Genomic DNA, 16,782 nt, shown 5'->3' with positions numbered 1-16,782 from the left:
TACAGTATTATATATACAGATTTTCATTTAAAAAACGTATTAGTAAATTAACATAGAAACATTAGAAACATTATCTATTACAACACTTACATTTGATATGCAATACTAAAAATGCTTTATATTTATTATAAGAAATAAATAGCAAATATGTATAAATATAATATAATCATACTGTATATTGTCATCCTATATTTAATTTTCCACTCATTGCAGTGCATTATAGGATTGGTTTTTCCACAAAAGATACACATAATGCTGCCTTCGAATTTTGTCAAAAGCAGTTGATTTATTTGGAGGTAGAAAAAGTTGCCTTTGTTTGGAACATCCTATGGAGGCTGCTCACTAGAATTTGGAAAAGAGCTTTAGTGTTTTTCTGAAATGTTCCCATGCGATGCATTTTCAAAGGGTCAAAGCTTTCAAGTGCAACATCGGGCAAAGGGCCGTGTCTTCTCTGTGCCATCAGACTAGCAACGTTTTTCTCTGTAATAATGAGCATGCGTAAGTACCTCAAAGTCAAAAGTCCCAAAATATCTAACCTTCTGAAGTATAGCTGAAACACATGGTTGTTACAAAATGGCATGGGGGCATCCAGTTGAGGGTGTTCTGGTGTATGAGTAGCATTGAATTCTGGTTCATTATCCAGCTAATTCTGTCTCTGAGGAAGATACCCCTGTACAGCAATACGCCATTAGCTGGCTTTAAAACGTGTCATATTTATATATCACCCAAATGGACTGGAGTAAAATGAAATAAGAAGACAGAAAAACACACTCAGAGGGATATCCATAATTTAGAGACTACTTAAAATGCCGTATTACTGCGTTGAGCGGATCTTTTGAGATTTAGACCCTCAAGGCTACATGTGAATACTCCTGGTTCTCTTTTAGTCCTGTGCACTTTTGACAACTAAAAAAGTTTTTTCTAAGGTTTTTTTATTGTACAGCTATACTTTAAGGGATAAATGTAATGTTTTGGTGATTTACTAATTCATCATTTGTCACGTTTCGAGTTTGTATGTAAATGTATATAATTTGATTGGATATGTAGGAAAATTCTGAGAAATTAAGTGTTGTTTCACTGTAGTCCAATAAATTATTACGTTTTTAAATCATTTTTATTTTTTAAATTATTAAATTAATAAGTTACAGATGTTTCAGCAGCAACAACATCAACAAACATTATGTGGGCCATATTTAACTTCCGGTAGACCTCCGCAGGGAATCAATAACTGTTAGTTTTATTTAAATTTAATGCAATTATTATACAATAAAATATGAATATAAATTCATATTCATATAAATTAAATGTAAAATAAAGGTTTATATTATAACCAAACACAGGCCTGGTGTGTGCGTCCGATGAAACAGTCTAAAAATAAATAAAAGTATATTAAATACAAATATATATTTAATAAGAAACATATACAGTATGTAATGTCAATGTTAATCATTCAATTTAACTTTGAGAAGGTAAAGGGCATTCTTAATTCAGTTGAATGCTAACCCTATAGCTCATATTGCTTACCAATTAAACATCTCTCCCAGTGGGGTTTTGAGAAAATAATAATGTCATTATATTCTAGCCAGCAAAGCACTTTTGCATTATGAATGTTCGCAACCAATTCACACCCTGTCAAAGAGAGACAACTGAATGGCATGTGCTGACAGATGATGAGCATTCCATAAATAGAGTTTATAGTCTCTCAAAACCTTGGCTTCAGCGTTCCCTCAGGATGGAAGGCCATTAAGAAAATGTCCCTTTCCATCTTTATATTCCATCTGTATGCAGCACACTATATCTCTTTATCTAGCCAGGTTGATGCATTCGCATGCATGTTGAGCTGCTGACAATTATGATAAAACCTCTACCATCAAACACAATCTGCCATGTCCTTGCACCCACCCGATTAACCTCCAAGCTGCAGATGTGTGTGATTTCGCTGTAGGGAAACCATACGCCCACTCACATGTTCAACCCCGGCCTGCACCTCCTGATACATAGATATACATATATCCAGTGTCTGTTGAATTTCGACAAAATCAAACCCCAGGAGTGACAAAGTCATCAAACAGAAATGTGTTAGACTGACAGCATGACAGAGAGGTTATCACATAAAAACATAATTGTTGAACTTTTTCTAAATACATGTGCAAATACATATGCCTAAATGAGAATATGAACTTGTTTTCTTAGCAGTATATGAGGTCTGAAAAAATAGAGCATCTTTTCTGTTATTTTGACCTGTTTCTCCAGTTTTCATTTTCTGCAAATAAATGCAAATAGAAACAATGTTCTTATTTGAAATTTGGGAGAAATATTGTTAGTAGTTCACAGAATGAAACAAAAATGATAGCTTTACCTAAACACATACCTAAATAGTAAATTCAGAAAAACTGAAAATAATTTTGAAATGATCCCTTAATTTTTTCCCGCAGCTATATATATCCACTCCGTATTACAGTACATTTACATTAACATTTAGTCATTTAGCAGACGGTTTTATCCAAAGCGACTTACAGAGAGTTCAGGGAGCAATTCAGCAAGTCATACAGGAGCAATAATACAATAGGTGCTAATACAAAGTTTTCTAGTTTCCACAAAAGCCAGAACAATACCCGTTGAGAGAAAGAGAGTCAAGCTCTGTGAAGAGATGCGTTAGCACTTAATCCATCGTAGCCATTTAGATTAAAGCCGGCCAAATGCCAAATGTGTTCCAGCTGTTCTTAACATAAACCTGACAGCAGGAGCTTACAGTCACCAGCCAGGTGTGAGATGACTGACAGAGTTAAAAGAGAATGAAGGGAAATGGATAATGGAGACTTTTGCTTAAAATGCAAAACAGCTTGAATTTATGCTCTCATTGTCCCTTTTGTAGTACATGGACACCCATGATTAAATAGAACTGTTGAGGATGAGTAAATGATGACAGAATTTTCATTTTTGAGTGAACTGTCCCTTTTAATCCTCACCTTGGAAGCAATGGCACTTTGCATCTCTTATTCCCAATGTGCTCAAAATATTAAATATTTACCTTTTCAATGCACTACTAAAGGTTAGCAGTCAACAGACTAGAAAAAATGAAGTGAAAACCTTGCAACATGATCTGCTTTGTTGAGGTTTAAGAGTTTAAAAAGGCTGATAACAGACAAGAGCACGTCAAAGAGAAAACTATATCTCCTGCAAAATGGGAAAGGTTGTAGCATCGTCCTCTTCAAAACATGCCACCTGACCTTACTCGGCGAGCCCTTGATTTTTATCTCTGGGAGCCTGACCCCGGTGTTCACACCAGCAATCAACGGTCGTGCACAGAAACCGATACCCCAATGGAGCCGCGCTGCGCCGAGAAAAAGCCAGGCTGTGTTAAGAGGAGAAATAAGAGCACCTATGAAGGGCTTTTGTGGAGTCTGGCTAAATTTCAGGGAAGTTTTATTTGAGACGGCATACTGAGAACACATGCGTATTTCTCTCCTTCAAAACACAGGGGAACGGGCTTGCCTCCGGTGTCATAAACTCGCTCAAACACTGGGGAACATAAAGTACTCCTCTGCTTTCTTAAAGCACTGTTTCATGCAAAGGCAGAAAGTCTCTAAACAACATTTGCTATCTCGCAGCTTAAAAAATGGAACCAGTTGCCGTTTAGAAAGCATTAAATGAGTGCTGTTAGTCATACTTGCGTTTCAAGTATAATTTAGGGTGTAATCATTTTATATCAGCCCCATAGGGCTCGACTTGATGCATTCCACCATTATGCATATCTACAGATATTTCAGAATAGAAAAGCACCATGGAGGTAAACTCAGACATTTTGTTAGTTTAAAGCGAGAATGTGAAGATGGAAGAAAAATTCAATAATGTCAAGTACTTTTTTCTCCTTCTGGGCTTGAACTACACATTCATCAGTATTCATGTAGACAAGCTTAGAAAACATTTACATACATCATAAAAGTCAACAGAATTCACATCAATTATATGTCAACGCTTCTGATCTGTGTTTAACAGACCTTGGGCCGGATTTACTTAACAGGGCAAAATAGCACGAGAGCGCAATAAACGGCTATGGGAAAGGACATTTCCGTGGGTGATTTACTAACAAGGCACATTAAAAAACACAGGCGCAATATTTCATTCTCATAATGACCAACGCAATCTACTAAGAGCAGCGCAAACAGCGCAGGGTTCAAGACAAGCTTTTTTGGGGCATTAAAGGCAGAGTATCATTTGGAAAATGCTAACGTTTGCCTGCTAGCAGTGCAATCATACGATCCCTCCCTCTCGTGAATCACCATCCAAAGCCACGCCTCCTCCAAAACACATGAGCGCGCGCACAGGCCAGAAGCTGTTGGATCGGTTCCAGTGAAGTCATGTCACATTCACCGGTGAGAAAACATTACAGTACAAAGTGAATTACATTACTGCAATAACAAACATCTCCAAGTACCTGCTCTCGGTCCGCCATTGTCCCGCTGCCTGCACATCGCACATGAGCGTGCTGATGACGTATGATGTCTGCGTGAACAGGGTGCGCAGTGGGATGCAAAATACGCTGACTGAAAATGTACACATGACGTATCATTGCCCTCGGACCGAGGGCAGTAATTGGTCCAACGTTTTTTGACCCTACGCCTTTCACAGAAGATATATAATTATAAAAATTCCAATGTTTCGCTTTACTTATTGATTGCTATTAGGATGTTAAGAGACTTCCAACTAACATGACAAAAAACGTTTCTGGACAGGATTGCCTACTCAGCCTTTAAATAAAGCCGTTTTAATAATTTGCCGTTAAATAAAGCCGCAAATACCAGAACAATGACCAGCGCAAACCTTAGTGAATCGCATTGCGTGATTCATTTAAAAACTCTCCTCCCGTGAACTTTGCGTCTGAAGAGGAAACTCCTACAAATGCATATGCAATAAGGTCAGTCGCAAAAACGGCCGCATCCATGCCTTTTTAGCGTTAATTTTCACTGCGTGTCTAGTAAATAGCGACAGTAGTTTTTTACACCAAAAGAGGCGTTTGCGCTGCCGCAAGCTGTAAGTACATCTGGCCCCTAGTCTACAGTATTCTGCTACCATTAATCAAACAAAGGTCTCCTAAAACCCCTCTCTTAATTCCACAGCGTCTCAGAAAGTTGGAAAATTAATTTTCCAGATATGATGGGGTCACGTCATCCTACAGATCAGGATCAACAGTTCACATGCTCTCATTTATTCTGACTCACAGTTCAAGTTTTATAATTGTAAAAATAAAATTTGAAGCCTCCCTGTAAATTAAGTCGACCCATTAATATGTCCATGCTTCACGTAGCCCCATCTGGCAGTCTGTCAAATACTGAGTAATATCTCCAGGTTTGAGAAGCTAAGGGCCTTCATTCACTACCAGTGAGCCTCGAATTAATGTTGGATTATCTGAAAGGAGCAGCATCAGACAGTTTCACTCTTCTACTGACCTTCACTGTTTTCTTTCTGATACAATGATTTCTATTCCGGTTCCCTGCAGATTCTTGCATAGACACGCACAAGAATATTAAAAAAAACCTGACGGTTTATCTGGAAACGTCCATCTTCTCTGTTTATTCAAAAAGTCTTGACATTTCCTTTCAGTTTCCAATCGTGTTCGGCTCGAGAAAAGCAGTTAGTCTTTTTGTCTTTTAGAGTTTGACCGGAGACTTTATTTCGAAATGATGAAAAACACATACGGGGCTAAAAAAAGACATGCCGTAGCGTTATTACTGAGAAGGTCAAACATGTTTTCTTTAACAGATTTGGAAACAGCAGGGACTCCTTATTCTGGAGGTGCTTAAACTGACTGCAAAATATAGAAAATATGAAACGTGAGTAATGCGGGTGTGCTCACCATCCACCGCAGCATTCAAAGCTAATGGCAATGTAAATTGGTTATACATGGTGGGGCTTAACAGACACTGAAATGAATAAAGAACATCACTGTACAGACAGAGGTACCAAACTAATCCCAATACTAAATCTGCATAGGTGCATTTGAAAAGTTAAAGGATAGTGTTTGGTTAATGGAACAAACATCAGCACTATAAATCAGAAAATAGGGCACAACATGGTAAAATAGCTTTCTGGGAGCAGACAGACCACAGACACTGCAGGCAGTAAGATGTCAATGGAGGCACTAGGGAGAGATAAATCAAAGGATTTTGTAAATTTTGCTCTTTTTTCTCCTTTTTCAAGGCCTGGAAAATCAATACACGCAATGAGATGCGCATTCATAGCTTCGCATTAGGATCCACAATCTATATTTGACAAGGCACCTCTTCAAGATGCAACTAAATCTACTGTAAGTAATGTATAATTACTGTGCAAATAAAGTCTAACGCATACTGTAGCTCAAATCCTGTTTGTGACTTTTCATTAAATGTCACAGAGGAAACGTTTATAAACCGTCCGGTGTGCGTTTAACAGATACAAACTAGGCAAAAGACAAGTGAGTAAGTCTGTTGGCAAGAATCTACAGGAATGCACATGTGTGCACTGCACATGTCAATCAGTTTCCATGCAAAGTGTTTCTTTTAATCGCAAAATGAATAAAAGAAGCCATTATGATTCTCTGTCTTTTGTTATTAGTTAGTCTTACTGAAAAAGACAACATGCTTTATATAGCAGTGACTATGCGAAAGTGATGTTAATCTTTGCCCTCTCAAATTCAGGAAGGTTTTTAATCCCTTGACTTATATGATTTACACGATTTCATGTATTAAGATATGACACGGCTAAAACGAATATTATTGTTTGTTTTAGATGTAATGCAATATGTATACACGATTTAAGGTTCAAAAACGCTGTATTTTCCACATACCGTGCATGTTTGTATCTCCTCTTTGACCCGCCTCTCTGAAACGAGCAATTTTTTACAAAGCTCATCGCTCTGAAAAGCGAGGTGTGCTATGATTGGCCAATTCACCAGTGCGTAGTGATTGGTCAAATACTGCAAGCGTGTGACGGAAATGTAACGCCTCTTACCATATCTGGAACATCAGGTTCCAAAGCAATTGTACTGACAGGTACGCCACCTTACTTGCATATACATTTGGGCGGTCTTAGTCAAATCATACCACGAACTGATGTAGATTTGTGGGGGTGTGGTTACACGAGGCGTTTCAGGCAGGTCTGGTGAGCATTTGCTTTTAGATAGAATGCATCTTTTGTTCCGACACTTTAATCTTTGCAATTTTATGTGTCTAATACATGCATGGGCAACTTATAACAAAGACACAGAAAAACATGTATTCGCACCATATGACCCCTTTAAACCATAAAGTAATGCTGATAGAGAACTAAAGGAGGCAACTTGGCTACTTTCTCAGGAAACAACCATGCGCAAAATCCTCCTTATAACCGGTTGCATTCCATTTATTCATATACATTCAAACAAAGGCTTTATTTATTTGTTTATTCGCATATGAATGTGTGCTCTAAATCACTGTCATAGTCGGTATTATGTCCAAAAACACTTTAAAAAAGATGTTTCCATGCGCATGCCAAATGTATGGCAGGAGTACAACTTTAAGTGGTTTAATCTCAACTAGCCTACAGTAGTTTACTCTGTATTTTATGTATAAAGACTTGCACTTGTATAAAGATTATATTAATATTGGTGTTTATCCATTTAGAGGATTCTGAGAATGTCTTTGATGCAGATAAAACTATAGTGAATAAATTTCTTCCGATGTTAGTGAACAGTCGTGCATCTGAAATATCAAAACAAAATGGCCTTTAACAACAAATACTGACTTGCTTTGAGGATAAATAAACAATACATAATTTAATGCAATAGATAAATCATGCAAAAAAGCAATATCCATACTTTTATTTATAAAATTAAACCACATGAATAAAATGAATCATTTTTATTAGTTTTTATCAACAGTTAACTACGAGATTAAATTTAAAGCCTTCACAGCTGTGTCTGTCTTTCCCTGCTGAGAAAATGTGCTGCTTGTTCTCACGAGAGGCTTAACACAACTGGCAGCTACAGTTAGAGAAAAACGTCTTACACATGAGAGTGAAAACCGAATCACACCACTCTGAACTAATTGGTGTAAATAGGGGGAAAAAATCAACTGTACATCCTCCTCTGTCAATGTTGCACGTAAGAATATGTTCCGCTTAACACTATATTTAAATACTAATTATACTAAATTTTATGTGCTGATAATGTACTCTGAGGATTGCATAAAAACACGACCACTCAGCCACCAGCAATACGTGTTATCCTGTTTTTCCACATTAAGAAGCGAGAAGCCATGAAAAGACTTCCTCTGTTACGAGGCTGTGACTTGGCACTCAAAATGAAATTTGGAAATAATTTGTGTCATTTTATACAGTTTTAAAATAAATGCATAGGAAAGCATCTGGTGCTGTCAGCCTCATAAAGCACAATACTGAAATTAATGAATCACTTCATGTGGAAATTAAGAAATGTAATTTGGTGCCTTTCATAAGAGATTTTACAGAATTAATAGAAATTATTAATCGTGTTTAAGTCTGACACAGCTGTTTAAGGCAGAGTACACCCAAAAATATAAATTCTGTTATCATTTACTCAGTGATGTGATGTGATGTGAGGCCAAGTATGGTGTTCCATACTCGGAATTTGTGCTCTGCATTTAACCCATCCAAGTGCACACACACACACAGCAGTGAGTAACACACATCCTAAACACACACCCAGAACATTGAGCAGCCATTGCTGCGGTGCCCGGAAAGCAGTTGGGGGGAGCGGTGCCTTGCTCAAGGGTCTCACCTCAGCCATGGTATTGAAGGTGGAGGAGAGCGCTGATCATTCACTCCCCCCACCTACAATCCCTGCTGGTACTGAGGCTCGAACCGGCAACGTTTGGCTTACAAGTCCGAGTCTCTAGCCATTAGGTCTCTAACCCCCTTAAATTGAAGAATGTTGGTAGCCGAACAATGGCAGTACTCATTGACTTGCATTGGTTTTGTGTCTGTACAACAGAAGTGAATGGGTACCCCCGTTGTTCAGTTACTAACATTCATCAAAACTATCTTCTTCTCTTTGAAATGACAAGAGAGTGAGTAAATGACAACAGAATTTGGGTGAACTATCCCTTTAAAGTCAACTGTGACCTAAAACCAACATAAATATGATGGTTTTACAAAATATACTGTATAATTCAAGCAATTGATAAATTGTCCAGAAATGTACATTTGCATTCTTTATCCAGTATGTTTGCTTTTAATTTGCCTAAACAGAGGTAATATAAGGCTGTTTGTTGAGAAAAAAGTAATTTCATATTCAAAAAGATCAAGAATAAGACTATGTTTTACTTGCATGGTTCATTGTAAATTTGCTGGAGCAAATCACCTTCTCTGCATAGTCTGGAATTAAAAACTAAACACGGTTCTTTGGCCACAACCACTTTTAAAGGATAAAATTAGAAAACATCTAAAGCCTTTTATTTAAGAAGTTTGTGAAGATATGATTTTGATAACATGAAAACAACTTGATGTTAAAGAGACTATCCAGAAATGACTGAAGACAGTTCAGATTTGTACAACATGTTGCTTGAAACACAACCTGATAAGACTAACAGAATATAAGTAACAGAAACGTCCTGGGAGGTTTAGATAAAAGAGTTTTTTAAGTTGCATCAGTTTTTGGCTAAAAATGCAAGCAAAATCGACTGAACTAACATAATTGTTTATGGGAGAATAAACATGCTTTTAAAAGGAACAAGAAAATGGCTCCCATAACTTTTGTTGTGGACATCAAAAACCGTGTGACCAATCAAACTGGATAGTATTTTGGCACAAGATCATCTGTCACCTGTAGCAGGTCCAATTAGACAAATGCCAACATGTGGAGGTCGTGTGACATGCCCTCATACTTCAAAACCATTAAGGCAAAGAAAGTATGACAAGGACTACATAACGTACGTGTTCACTGTAGCGAGTTTTGTGCCAATCACAATGTGTTTTATGCTGAGTTGTTGCCTGCCAAGAGCATGAAACCAGAGAAATTCAAAGACATACAAAAGACAAGTCTGCTGAGGTGTTAAAAACTATTTCTATTTCATCAAAAGTAATACATTTAAATAAAAAAAAGTGTTTACTTTTGCATGATAAACAGCTTTGTGTTGTGTCACTACTGACATTACATTTCCAGTGCATTTATTTAATCAGGCTGACAAAATTACAAATGTGTGCTGTATATTTGCATTGGTCATGTAGACTTTAATCAGTGTAAAGTTGCTCATTTTTGGTTTTTACTTATTCGCTAAAATGTATTTTCTATATTTTGGTTACGAAATATCCCGCCACCCCTTCACTTATGAACAATAACGAGAGTGACAAACACTCACATGATGGCTAATTGGTGCGGTTACCCATTTTCTACTACACCAATGTATCGCTGTGCTCTGTCATTACCCATCACAAACCATTTCAACGTTACATAAAAGCTTCATAGAGTCCATTACACAACGCATGGCAGAATGACAGTATCTCCACGAGACTGCAGCCAATTTAATATGTATGCGCCATATCGTCCTATTTAAGCGTGTCCAGATGAGAGAGCACTACTGAAGCATAATACTGCGGTCAAACACCGAGTATCTTTACATGATGTTCGTTTAGCTTTTCCCAGGAGGTTTCTGCATGATGATTACCAAAAGCTACACAGCTAAAGAGGCATGTGTTGCGTAAGTGCAGTCAAAGACTTAATTGCAAAATGTATTCAATATGCTCTTTTATGTGTACAACATAATAGAATTTAATAATTTAAAGGGATAGCAATTGTAACAAAATTACAATTCTGTTATCATTTACTCAATTTCATGTCAGATGGAGATGTTAGGCAGATTGTTTGAGACAAGCAGCCTTGGTCACCATTGACTTTCAATGTATGGGAAAAGGGCCAGCATCTACATTCTTTGAAATTTCTCATCTTTTGTTCCACTGAGAAAAGAAAAACTATGTTTTTTATTACCAAGAATTTGAGGCTTATATCAGGCAGTGTAAACCCCAATGATAGTCTTTTCAAAGCAAACAGTATCACCTTCATCTCAGGAAAGCAAATAAATTGTTCTGTCTATTCAATGACTTAAGCAACGCGATCACAGCACTGACGCAAAGACAGCAGTAAATTGACCAGACAGGTCCATGTGATGCCAAAACATTCCCATTACACATAGAGAGAGAGAGAGAGAGAGAGAGAGAGAGAGAGAGAGAGAGAGAGAGAGAGAGAGAGAGAGAGAGAGAGAGNAGAGAGAGAGAGAGAGAGAGAGAGAGAGAGAGAGAGAGAGAGAGAGAGAGAGATGTCAGCTCCAAACTATCCATGCATTGCTTGCTGTCACCGTCCGCTCGCTTGCTCGCCTGCCTAGAAAATAGAGAAAACCAAATAGGTTGCAAATGAGAACAGGCAGTAAAGCCCACCAGAAAGAACATGAAGTAAGATTGCACTAAGAGAAATTTAGCAAAGACCATTTGTAAAAGAGTGGGAAAGCGAATGAAAGACAACTGGAATGAGAACAGATAAAAGTACAAAAGTGGTCAAATAAATGACTGCAAGAAAGTGAATTAACACATGTGGAAATGAGAAAATAAATAGTTCAGAAACAGAGGAAGAGCGTTGTGAGATCTGCCCTCAGCATGGTTTATTTTAGAACCGTTATTTTGTTTTACCCAATAGGAAGAGGACTAAGAGTTGAATGATGATTTCTCTTGCTGTGATTTCTCTTAAAGGAGAAATTCTTGTGTGCAACGGAACAGAACATTCTTCATTTATGCATGCGTATAATGTTCACGTAAGGGCTTCATTAAGAAATAATAACCAGTTGAGTTTAATCAAGAATAATGAATCTTTGAAGGAAAAACTTAAAAACTGTTGACTGAATAATGCAAAACATAACACGTGACATTACTCGTGAATAGACTGGTATGTATTCTGAGAAATGGAAAACTAAACCAAGATACAGTTTATGTTTATTGCATGCAAGACTACGTAGATGTTTGTCATGATAAATGCTTTAAATCTGAACTATTAAAAACATGACTGAATTATTCTATAGTCAAGTCTAAAACATATAGCAGTCTTTTAAAAAGCCACTTTGTTCTCTAGATGGCTTCGTAGAGGTCCATGATTGTACTTTAGCTCCACCTAATGATACCTCACAGCTCAAACCTATGTAGACTTCATATGCAGAAGAAGAATAGATTGAAACTGTGCCTTGCAATTTATCAGACTGACTAACACACAGTTGCATTAAATATTTAAGACATTTATCTGGATTTTATCAGGAACTTATCTTGTTTATGCTGATTTAATGAAGATGTGCAACGGAAATGTGAATCTGTCTCTGAAATTTAGGCTAAAGGTTTAAAACATAATTATGAGATCAGGTGCTTCAATGTGTGATTTTAATCATTCATTTCAATAGGATTTCATTTCATTTTTGATACACTCAGTCAACATAAAAGAAATCAAGGTTATATTTTCACAAATCGTTCCTTACATTAGGATTATTCCATGTATGTGTCAAGTGTCATGTGCAAAACCATTAAGTGAGTTCAATAATTCCTGTCTTCTACTAATGAATAGATAGTCCGTATAACAAATCACCGTATTTAAAACTGAATGCAAGATTTGTGTGCAAAAAAAAACGTAATTACCGTCGATTTGTAAGTTTAATGTTCAGCCATGTACTTACCAAGAGCTGATTTTATTACAAGAGGTGCTTCGCTTTCAAAGGGAAGTAAACAATATTCAGTTACAGCTCATTTCAAAGCATCCATAACCTTTCAAGCATTTAAGTCTAACAATGGTCAGTATCACCTGTGAAAAAATAGTCCCTGTTCAATTATACTACAGTGAATGCCCCAGTCACCTAGACTATTACTTTGATCTCCAAAAGTCAATTATGCCTGGCTAACGCATCGTTTTTCTAGTAAATGACCTCCACATAACATTTCAAGCATTGCGGACACACAAACACGGTCTAAGCACAGAGGAGGAGAGTCTGTAACACACAAGTGAATAAAGCATGAACCATTAACTATATTAGCACCAAGATCTGAGACCACTCTAACTGCTATTGGTTACTACATTAAATGGTCTATGGTCATTTGTTACAGTGTTTGTTTTTCTTAGTTTCATGTGAGATGGTAAATATGGTATGATCGGTTTGTGCTGGACAGGCTGACCAGCAAGGATACCCTGAATGTGAAAGCACTCAGGTGTACAGAGGCATCTAAATAATTACCGTCTCCATATAAATGCATGTCTTTCCATTTTCTTCAGTTTAATAAGGAAAAATCTATCTTGAGACTTGAAGCATTGCTTTATGAAACTTGTATGTTTGTCATTTGTCACGTCAAGCATCGTCATGTATTTTAAAATGAACTCACAGTGTTAGTTTTAAGAAAACATGCATCACAATGCCCTCATTTAACAATTAAACATTGTCTTTTAAACCACTATCCGAACAGATTTGATGTTCCACCTTTTCCAGTCCAATCTTTTAGTTCTATCAGTGGAGAATCGAAAAGCACTGCTATTCGTAAAGGATTTATATATCAGCCAATACCATACTCCTACTCCTACTCAAAAAGGCATAAACTGTTAGGTAAGTGGCATACTACTGCAATTTTGAAGGTGACAGCAATCAGCATCCTATTACTATAAGACTCGATGTCTCATCTGAAGTATATTAGCACACATCATGCCTGGCTGGGATATACATTGTTGTTATATAATTGCTAAAACATATGGTTTTAATTATTTATTCTAAGAATTGTGAATCTATTCTTTCTTAATTATTTGCTTTGGTAAATGCAGTAGCTACAGCTCGACAGTGGATATTTAAATTGCGTAAATCTACAAGCCTATGACGTTATATACGCCTTTTTATATTTACTATCTTACAGTTTATTGATTAAGTTCAGCGTCATTCACATATTTAACAATTAGGCTAAAGAAAACCAAAGATCAGAGCCAACAGAGGAGTCACAATCGCAGATTCTTTTTTCAAATTTAAGTAAATAATACATGCAAAAATTATAAAACAAGCGGATAGTAAAAAAGCAGCATATTTTAGAATCATATGCATCTCACCGTGTTGTGGACGGGAATGTAGCCTAAATCCGCTTTGCGCTTCACTTTCTCCAACTGAAATCCATCGTCTGTGACTTTAATAAGTGGGATGATTTTGCTGCGTGCCGCGTTTTATTTATTCTGATAAGAATATCCACTCGAAACACGTCACTGTTTTATGGCACCTAAGATTATTTTCGTAGGCGCAGACGTTGTTTCACTTCAGCAGCCGGTAATCCAAGTGCATCTAACTGCCGCTCATCTCGCGCACGGAGCATGTGAGCTCCTCCTAGAATCTCCATCACACTTAAAGAAGACACACTTTAGGCTGTGCCTCAAAACCTAATGAGCTGCCTTCTCAAACAGCATTTTCTGGTATCGTTGCATTCTCTTCAATTCTTCATTTTTTTATTATTTAAATCTCGTTTTGTGTTTATAATCTCCTTTGGCAGTTTGATTATATATATGATTATTATTCACTTTCTGTCAGCATGATTAGGCCATGGGAACTTACCCCTTAACGTTATACGCTTGTGGAAGCAGATCAGCCGTTTTATGTTACGCATAACATGTAAATACAGTATGAATGCTTATAATAGCACAGTTACTTGGGCTATTCAGTAGGCTAATTATTACTCATTATTCAGATGCATATATCATCTCACAATATAGCTGTTATACGAGGTGGCTAATTCCTATCCGTACAATGTAAATATATATACAAAAACGGAAAAAATGATACTGTAGCTCCTCCCCTAACACCACACCTAAAGCAAATCAACAGTATGAATGAGATTCACGCTTGTGTTGTTTACCAGTGTTGTGCAAGTTACTTCCAAACTGTAATACATTACAGATTACTTGTTACTGTTATTTAAAAGTAATCCTTTACCTTACAATATTACTGTCTCAGAATTGTAATACGTTACATGACTCCTGTATTACTTTTGAGTTACTTTCACCAAAATAACTACAGAAGTAGAACTTAACATTTTAAAATAAGTCTTTGTATTTTTGTATTTTCAAAATACAAAATACTTTTTGCCAATCAACCTCTTCAGACTGCTGATTTCTTGAATTAACTAGGCTATTCACAAATAAACACAAAAAATAAAAATACTAGATTAAATGCATTTAAATTCAAAATACTATTACAAAATAATAGTATTTTGTATTTCAAATGGATGTATTTGAAACACTGCCCATCCATGCAGTCTAGCAGAGGTTGATTGGCAAAAAGTATTTTAGTTTGAAAATACAAATACACTAAGATTAAACATATTTAAATACAAAATACAATTATTTTTTTTCAAAGGTATTTAAATACAAAACAGTCCCATCACTGAACTAGATTATATAGAATTCTAGCTAGTCATCGTGTAAACGTTAGCATAAAGCGTTAGCAGTGTAAACGTCATTGCTGCTGGTCACAGGGATCTTGCTAACTAGCTTCCTGAAAGCTAGCCCAATGACCCCTCAAAACCCGCCCAAAGGGAATGAAAACTAGCCCAATTATTTTCCAGTGTCAAATCAAAGTTAACAACTGCCAAAAGACGTTTATATTGCTATATTTACTTATCTGAATGGTTTCCTAGGTATTGTATGTATTTTTATTCTGATGAACTCAAAATATGTTTTGGGGATTTAGGAAAGCAAACAATTCTGGTTCACCTTTGACTACCGTTATATTTTTTTCTGCTGGTAGTCAATGATGCCAAAGAATTTTCAGTTGCTAACATTCTACCAAATATCTTTGTGTTCAACCGAACAAAGAAATTTATACAGGTTTGGAACAACTAGAGGGTGAGTAATCCATAACAGAATTTTCATTTTTGGGTGGAGTGTCCCTTTAAAAAAGATCCCACGTGTGCTCGAGGCCACGCACGGAAATGGACGAGAAAAGTGTTTTCTCTTCGTAAGACATGCAAAAACTTGCTTAAGAAATAAGCATGGTTAAATGTATTGCATATGTATAATGTGTACAAGCACGTCAATGTTTTAGTTGTTCTAGACTGCGTATAGCTGCTCAAACGTGATATTTGGCAGCCGGTAGAATCTGTTGAACACTCACGCGTGATATCTTTCATTGTGCAAGGTGACATGCACCTTACGAAACATTGGTAAAAACACAATTCGGATGCATTGTTTAATACCACCGCTATATTTTCCTCTTTGGTTGAGCTGAGCTCCTGCGTCCCTCCCTGTACTGTAGCCTGCCTGTCAGACACGCGTTCCCCACACTTTTGTGAACTGGCCGGTCCTGGAGTTGCCAGGTATTCATCGGAGTATGATACACATTAAGAATCTCATCAATTAACATTTATCCTTAGAATATAAATAAACATTTTGGCTGCCACAGAACATTATGAAAGTATCCCAAAAACCCGCAACTCCATAATTTTTCCCGCAACTGCATTTTCAAAATAGCCCAATTGTGCAGGAAAACCGTGACTCTGGCAACACTGGCGCTAGGTCTTACAGCGAACCGGGCGGGGCCAATAGCCTCGGACCTTTAGCTCAGAGGCTGAAATCATGCCGCGTTACAATACAAAATACAAAGTTCCACCAGCCAGAGGGAGATGAGACACCACGCGCGTCTATTCACGAACAGGAAATAGAATTTACTTGCGGGATTTTTGATTTGTTAATGTCTCACGGGCGAAAGGTTTGTTGTAACGCAAGCGTTACTGAACATGTACCGA

At 37.0% G+C, this 16,782-nt stretch overlaps 1 protein-coding gene across 1 annotated transcript in view; it reads right to left on the bottom strand.

Annotated features, from left to right (window-relative positions):
* The window catches only part of calcr (calcitonin receptor), a 42,796-nt gene extending 28,426 nt beyond the window's left edge, over positions 1–14,370 (bottom strand). The window contains exon 1 of the mRNA XM_057355132.1: positions 14,102–14,370. The gene's annotated coding sequence lies outside the window, so the exon portion shown is untranslated. The remainder of the gene's footprint in view (positions 1–14,101) is intronic.
* Between the last annotated feature and the right edge of the window lie 2,412 nt (positions 14,371–16,782).

This window comes from Triplophysa rosa, linkage group LG16 (assembly GCF_024868665.1).
Source record: "Triplophysa rosa linkage group LG16, Trosa_1v2, whole genome shotgun sequence".
NCBI classification, from domain to species: Eukaryota; Metazoa; Chordata; class Actinopteri; order Cypriniformes; family Nemacheilidae; genus Triplophysa; species Triplophysa rosa.
The sequence above is the reverse complement of the archived record's forward strand: the minus strand, read 5'-3'. Positions and strand labels throughout refer to the sequence as shown.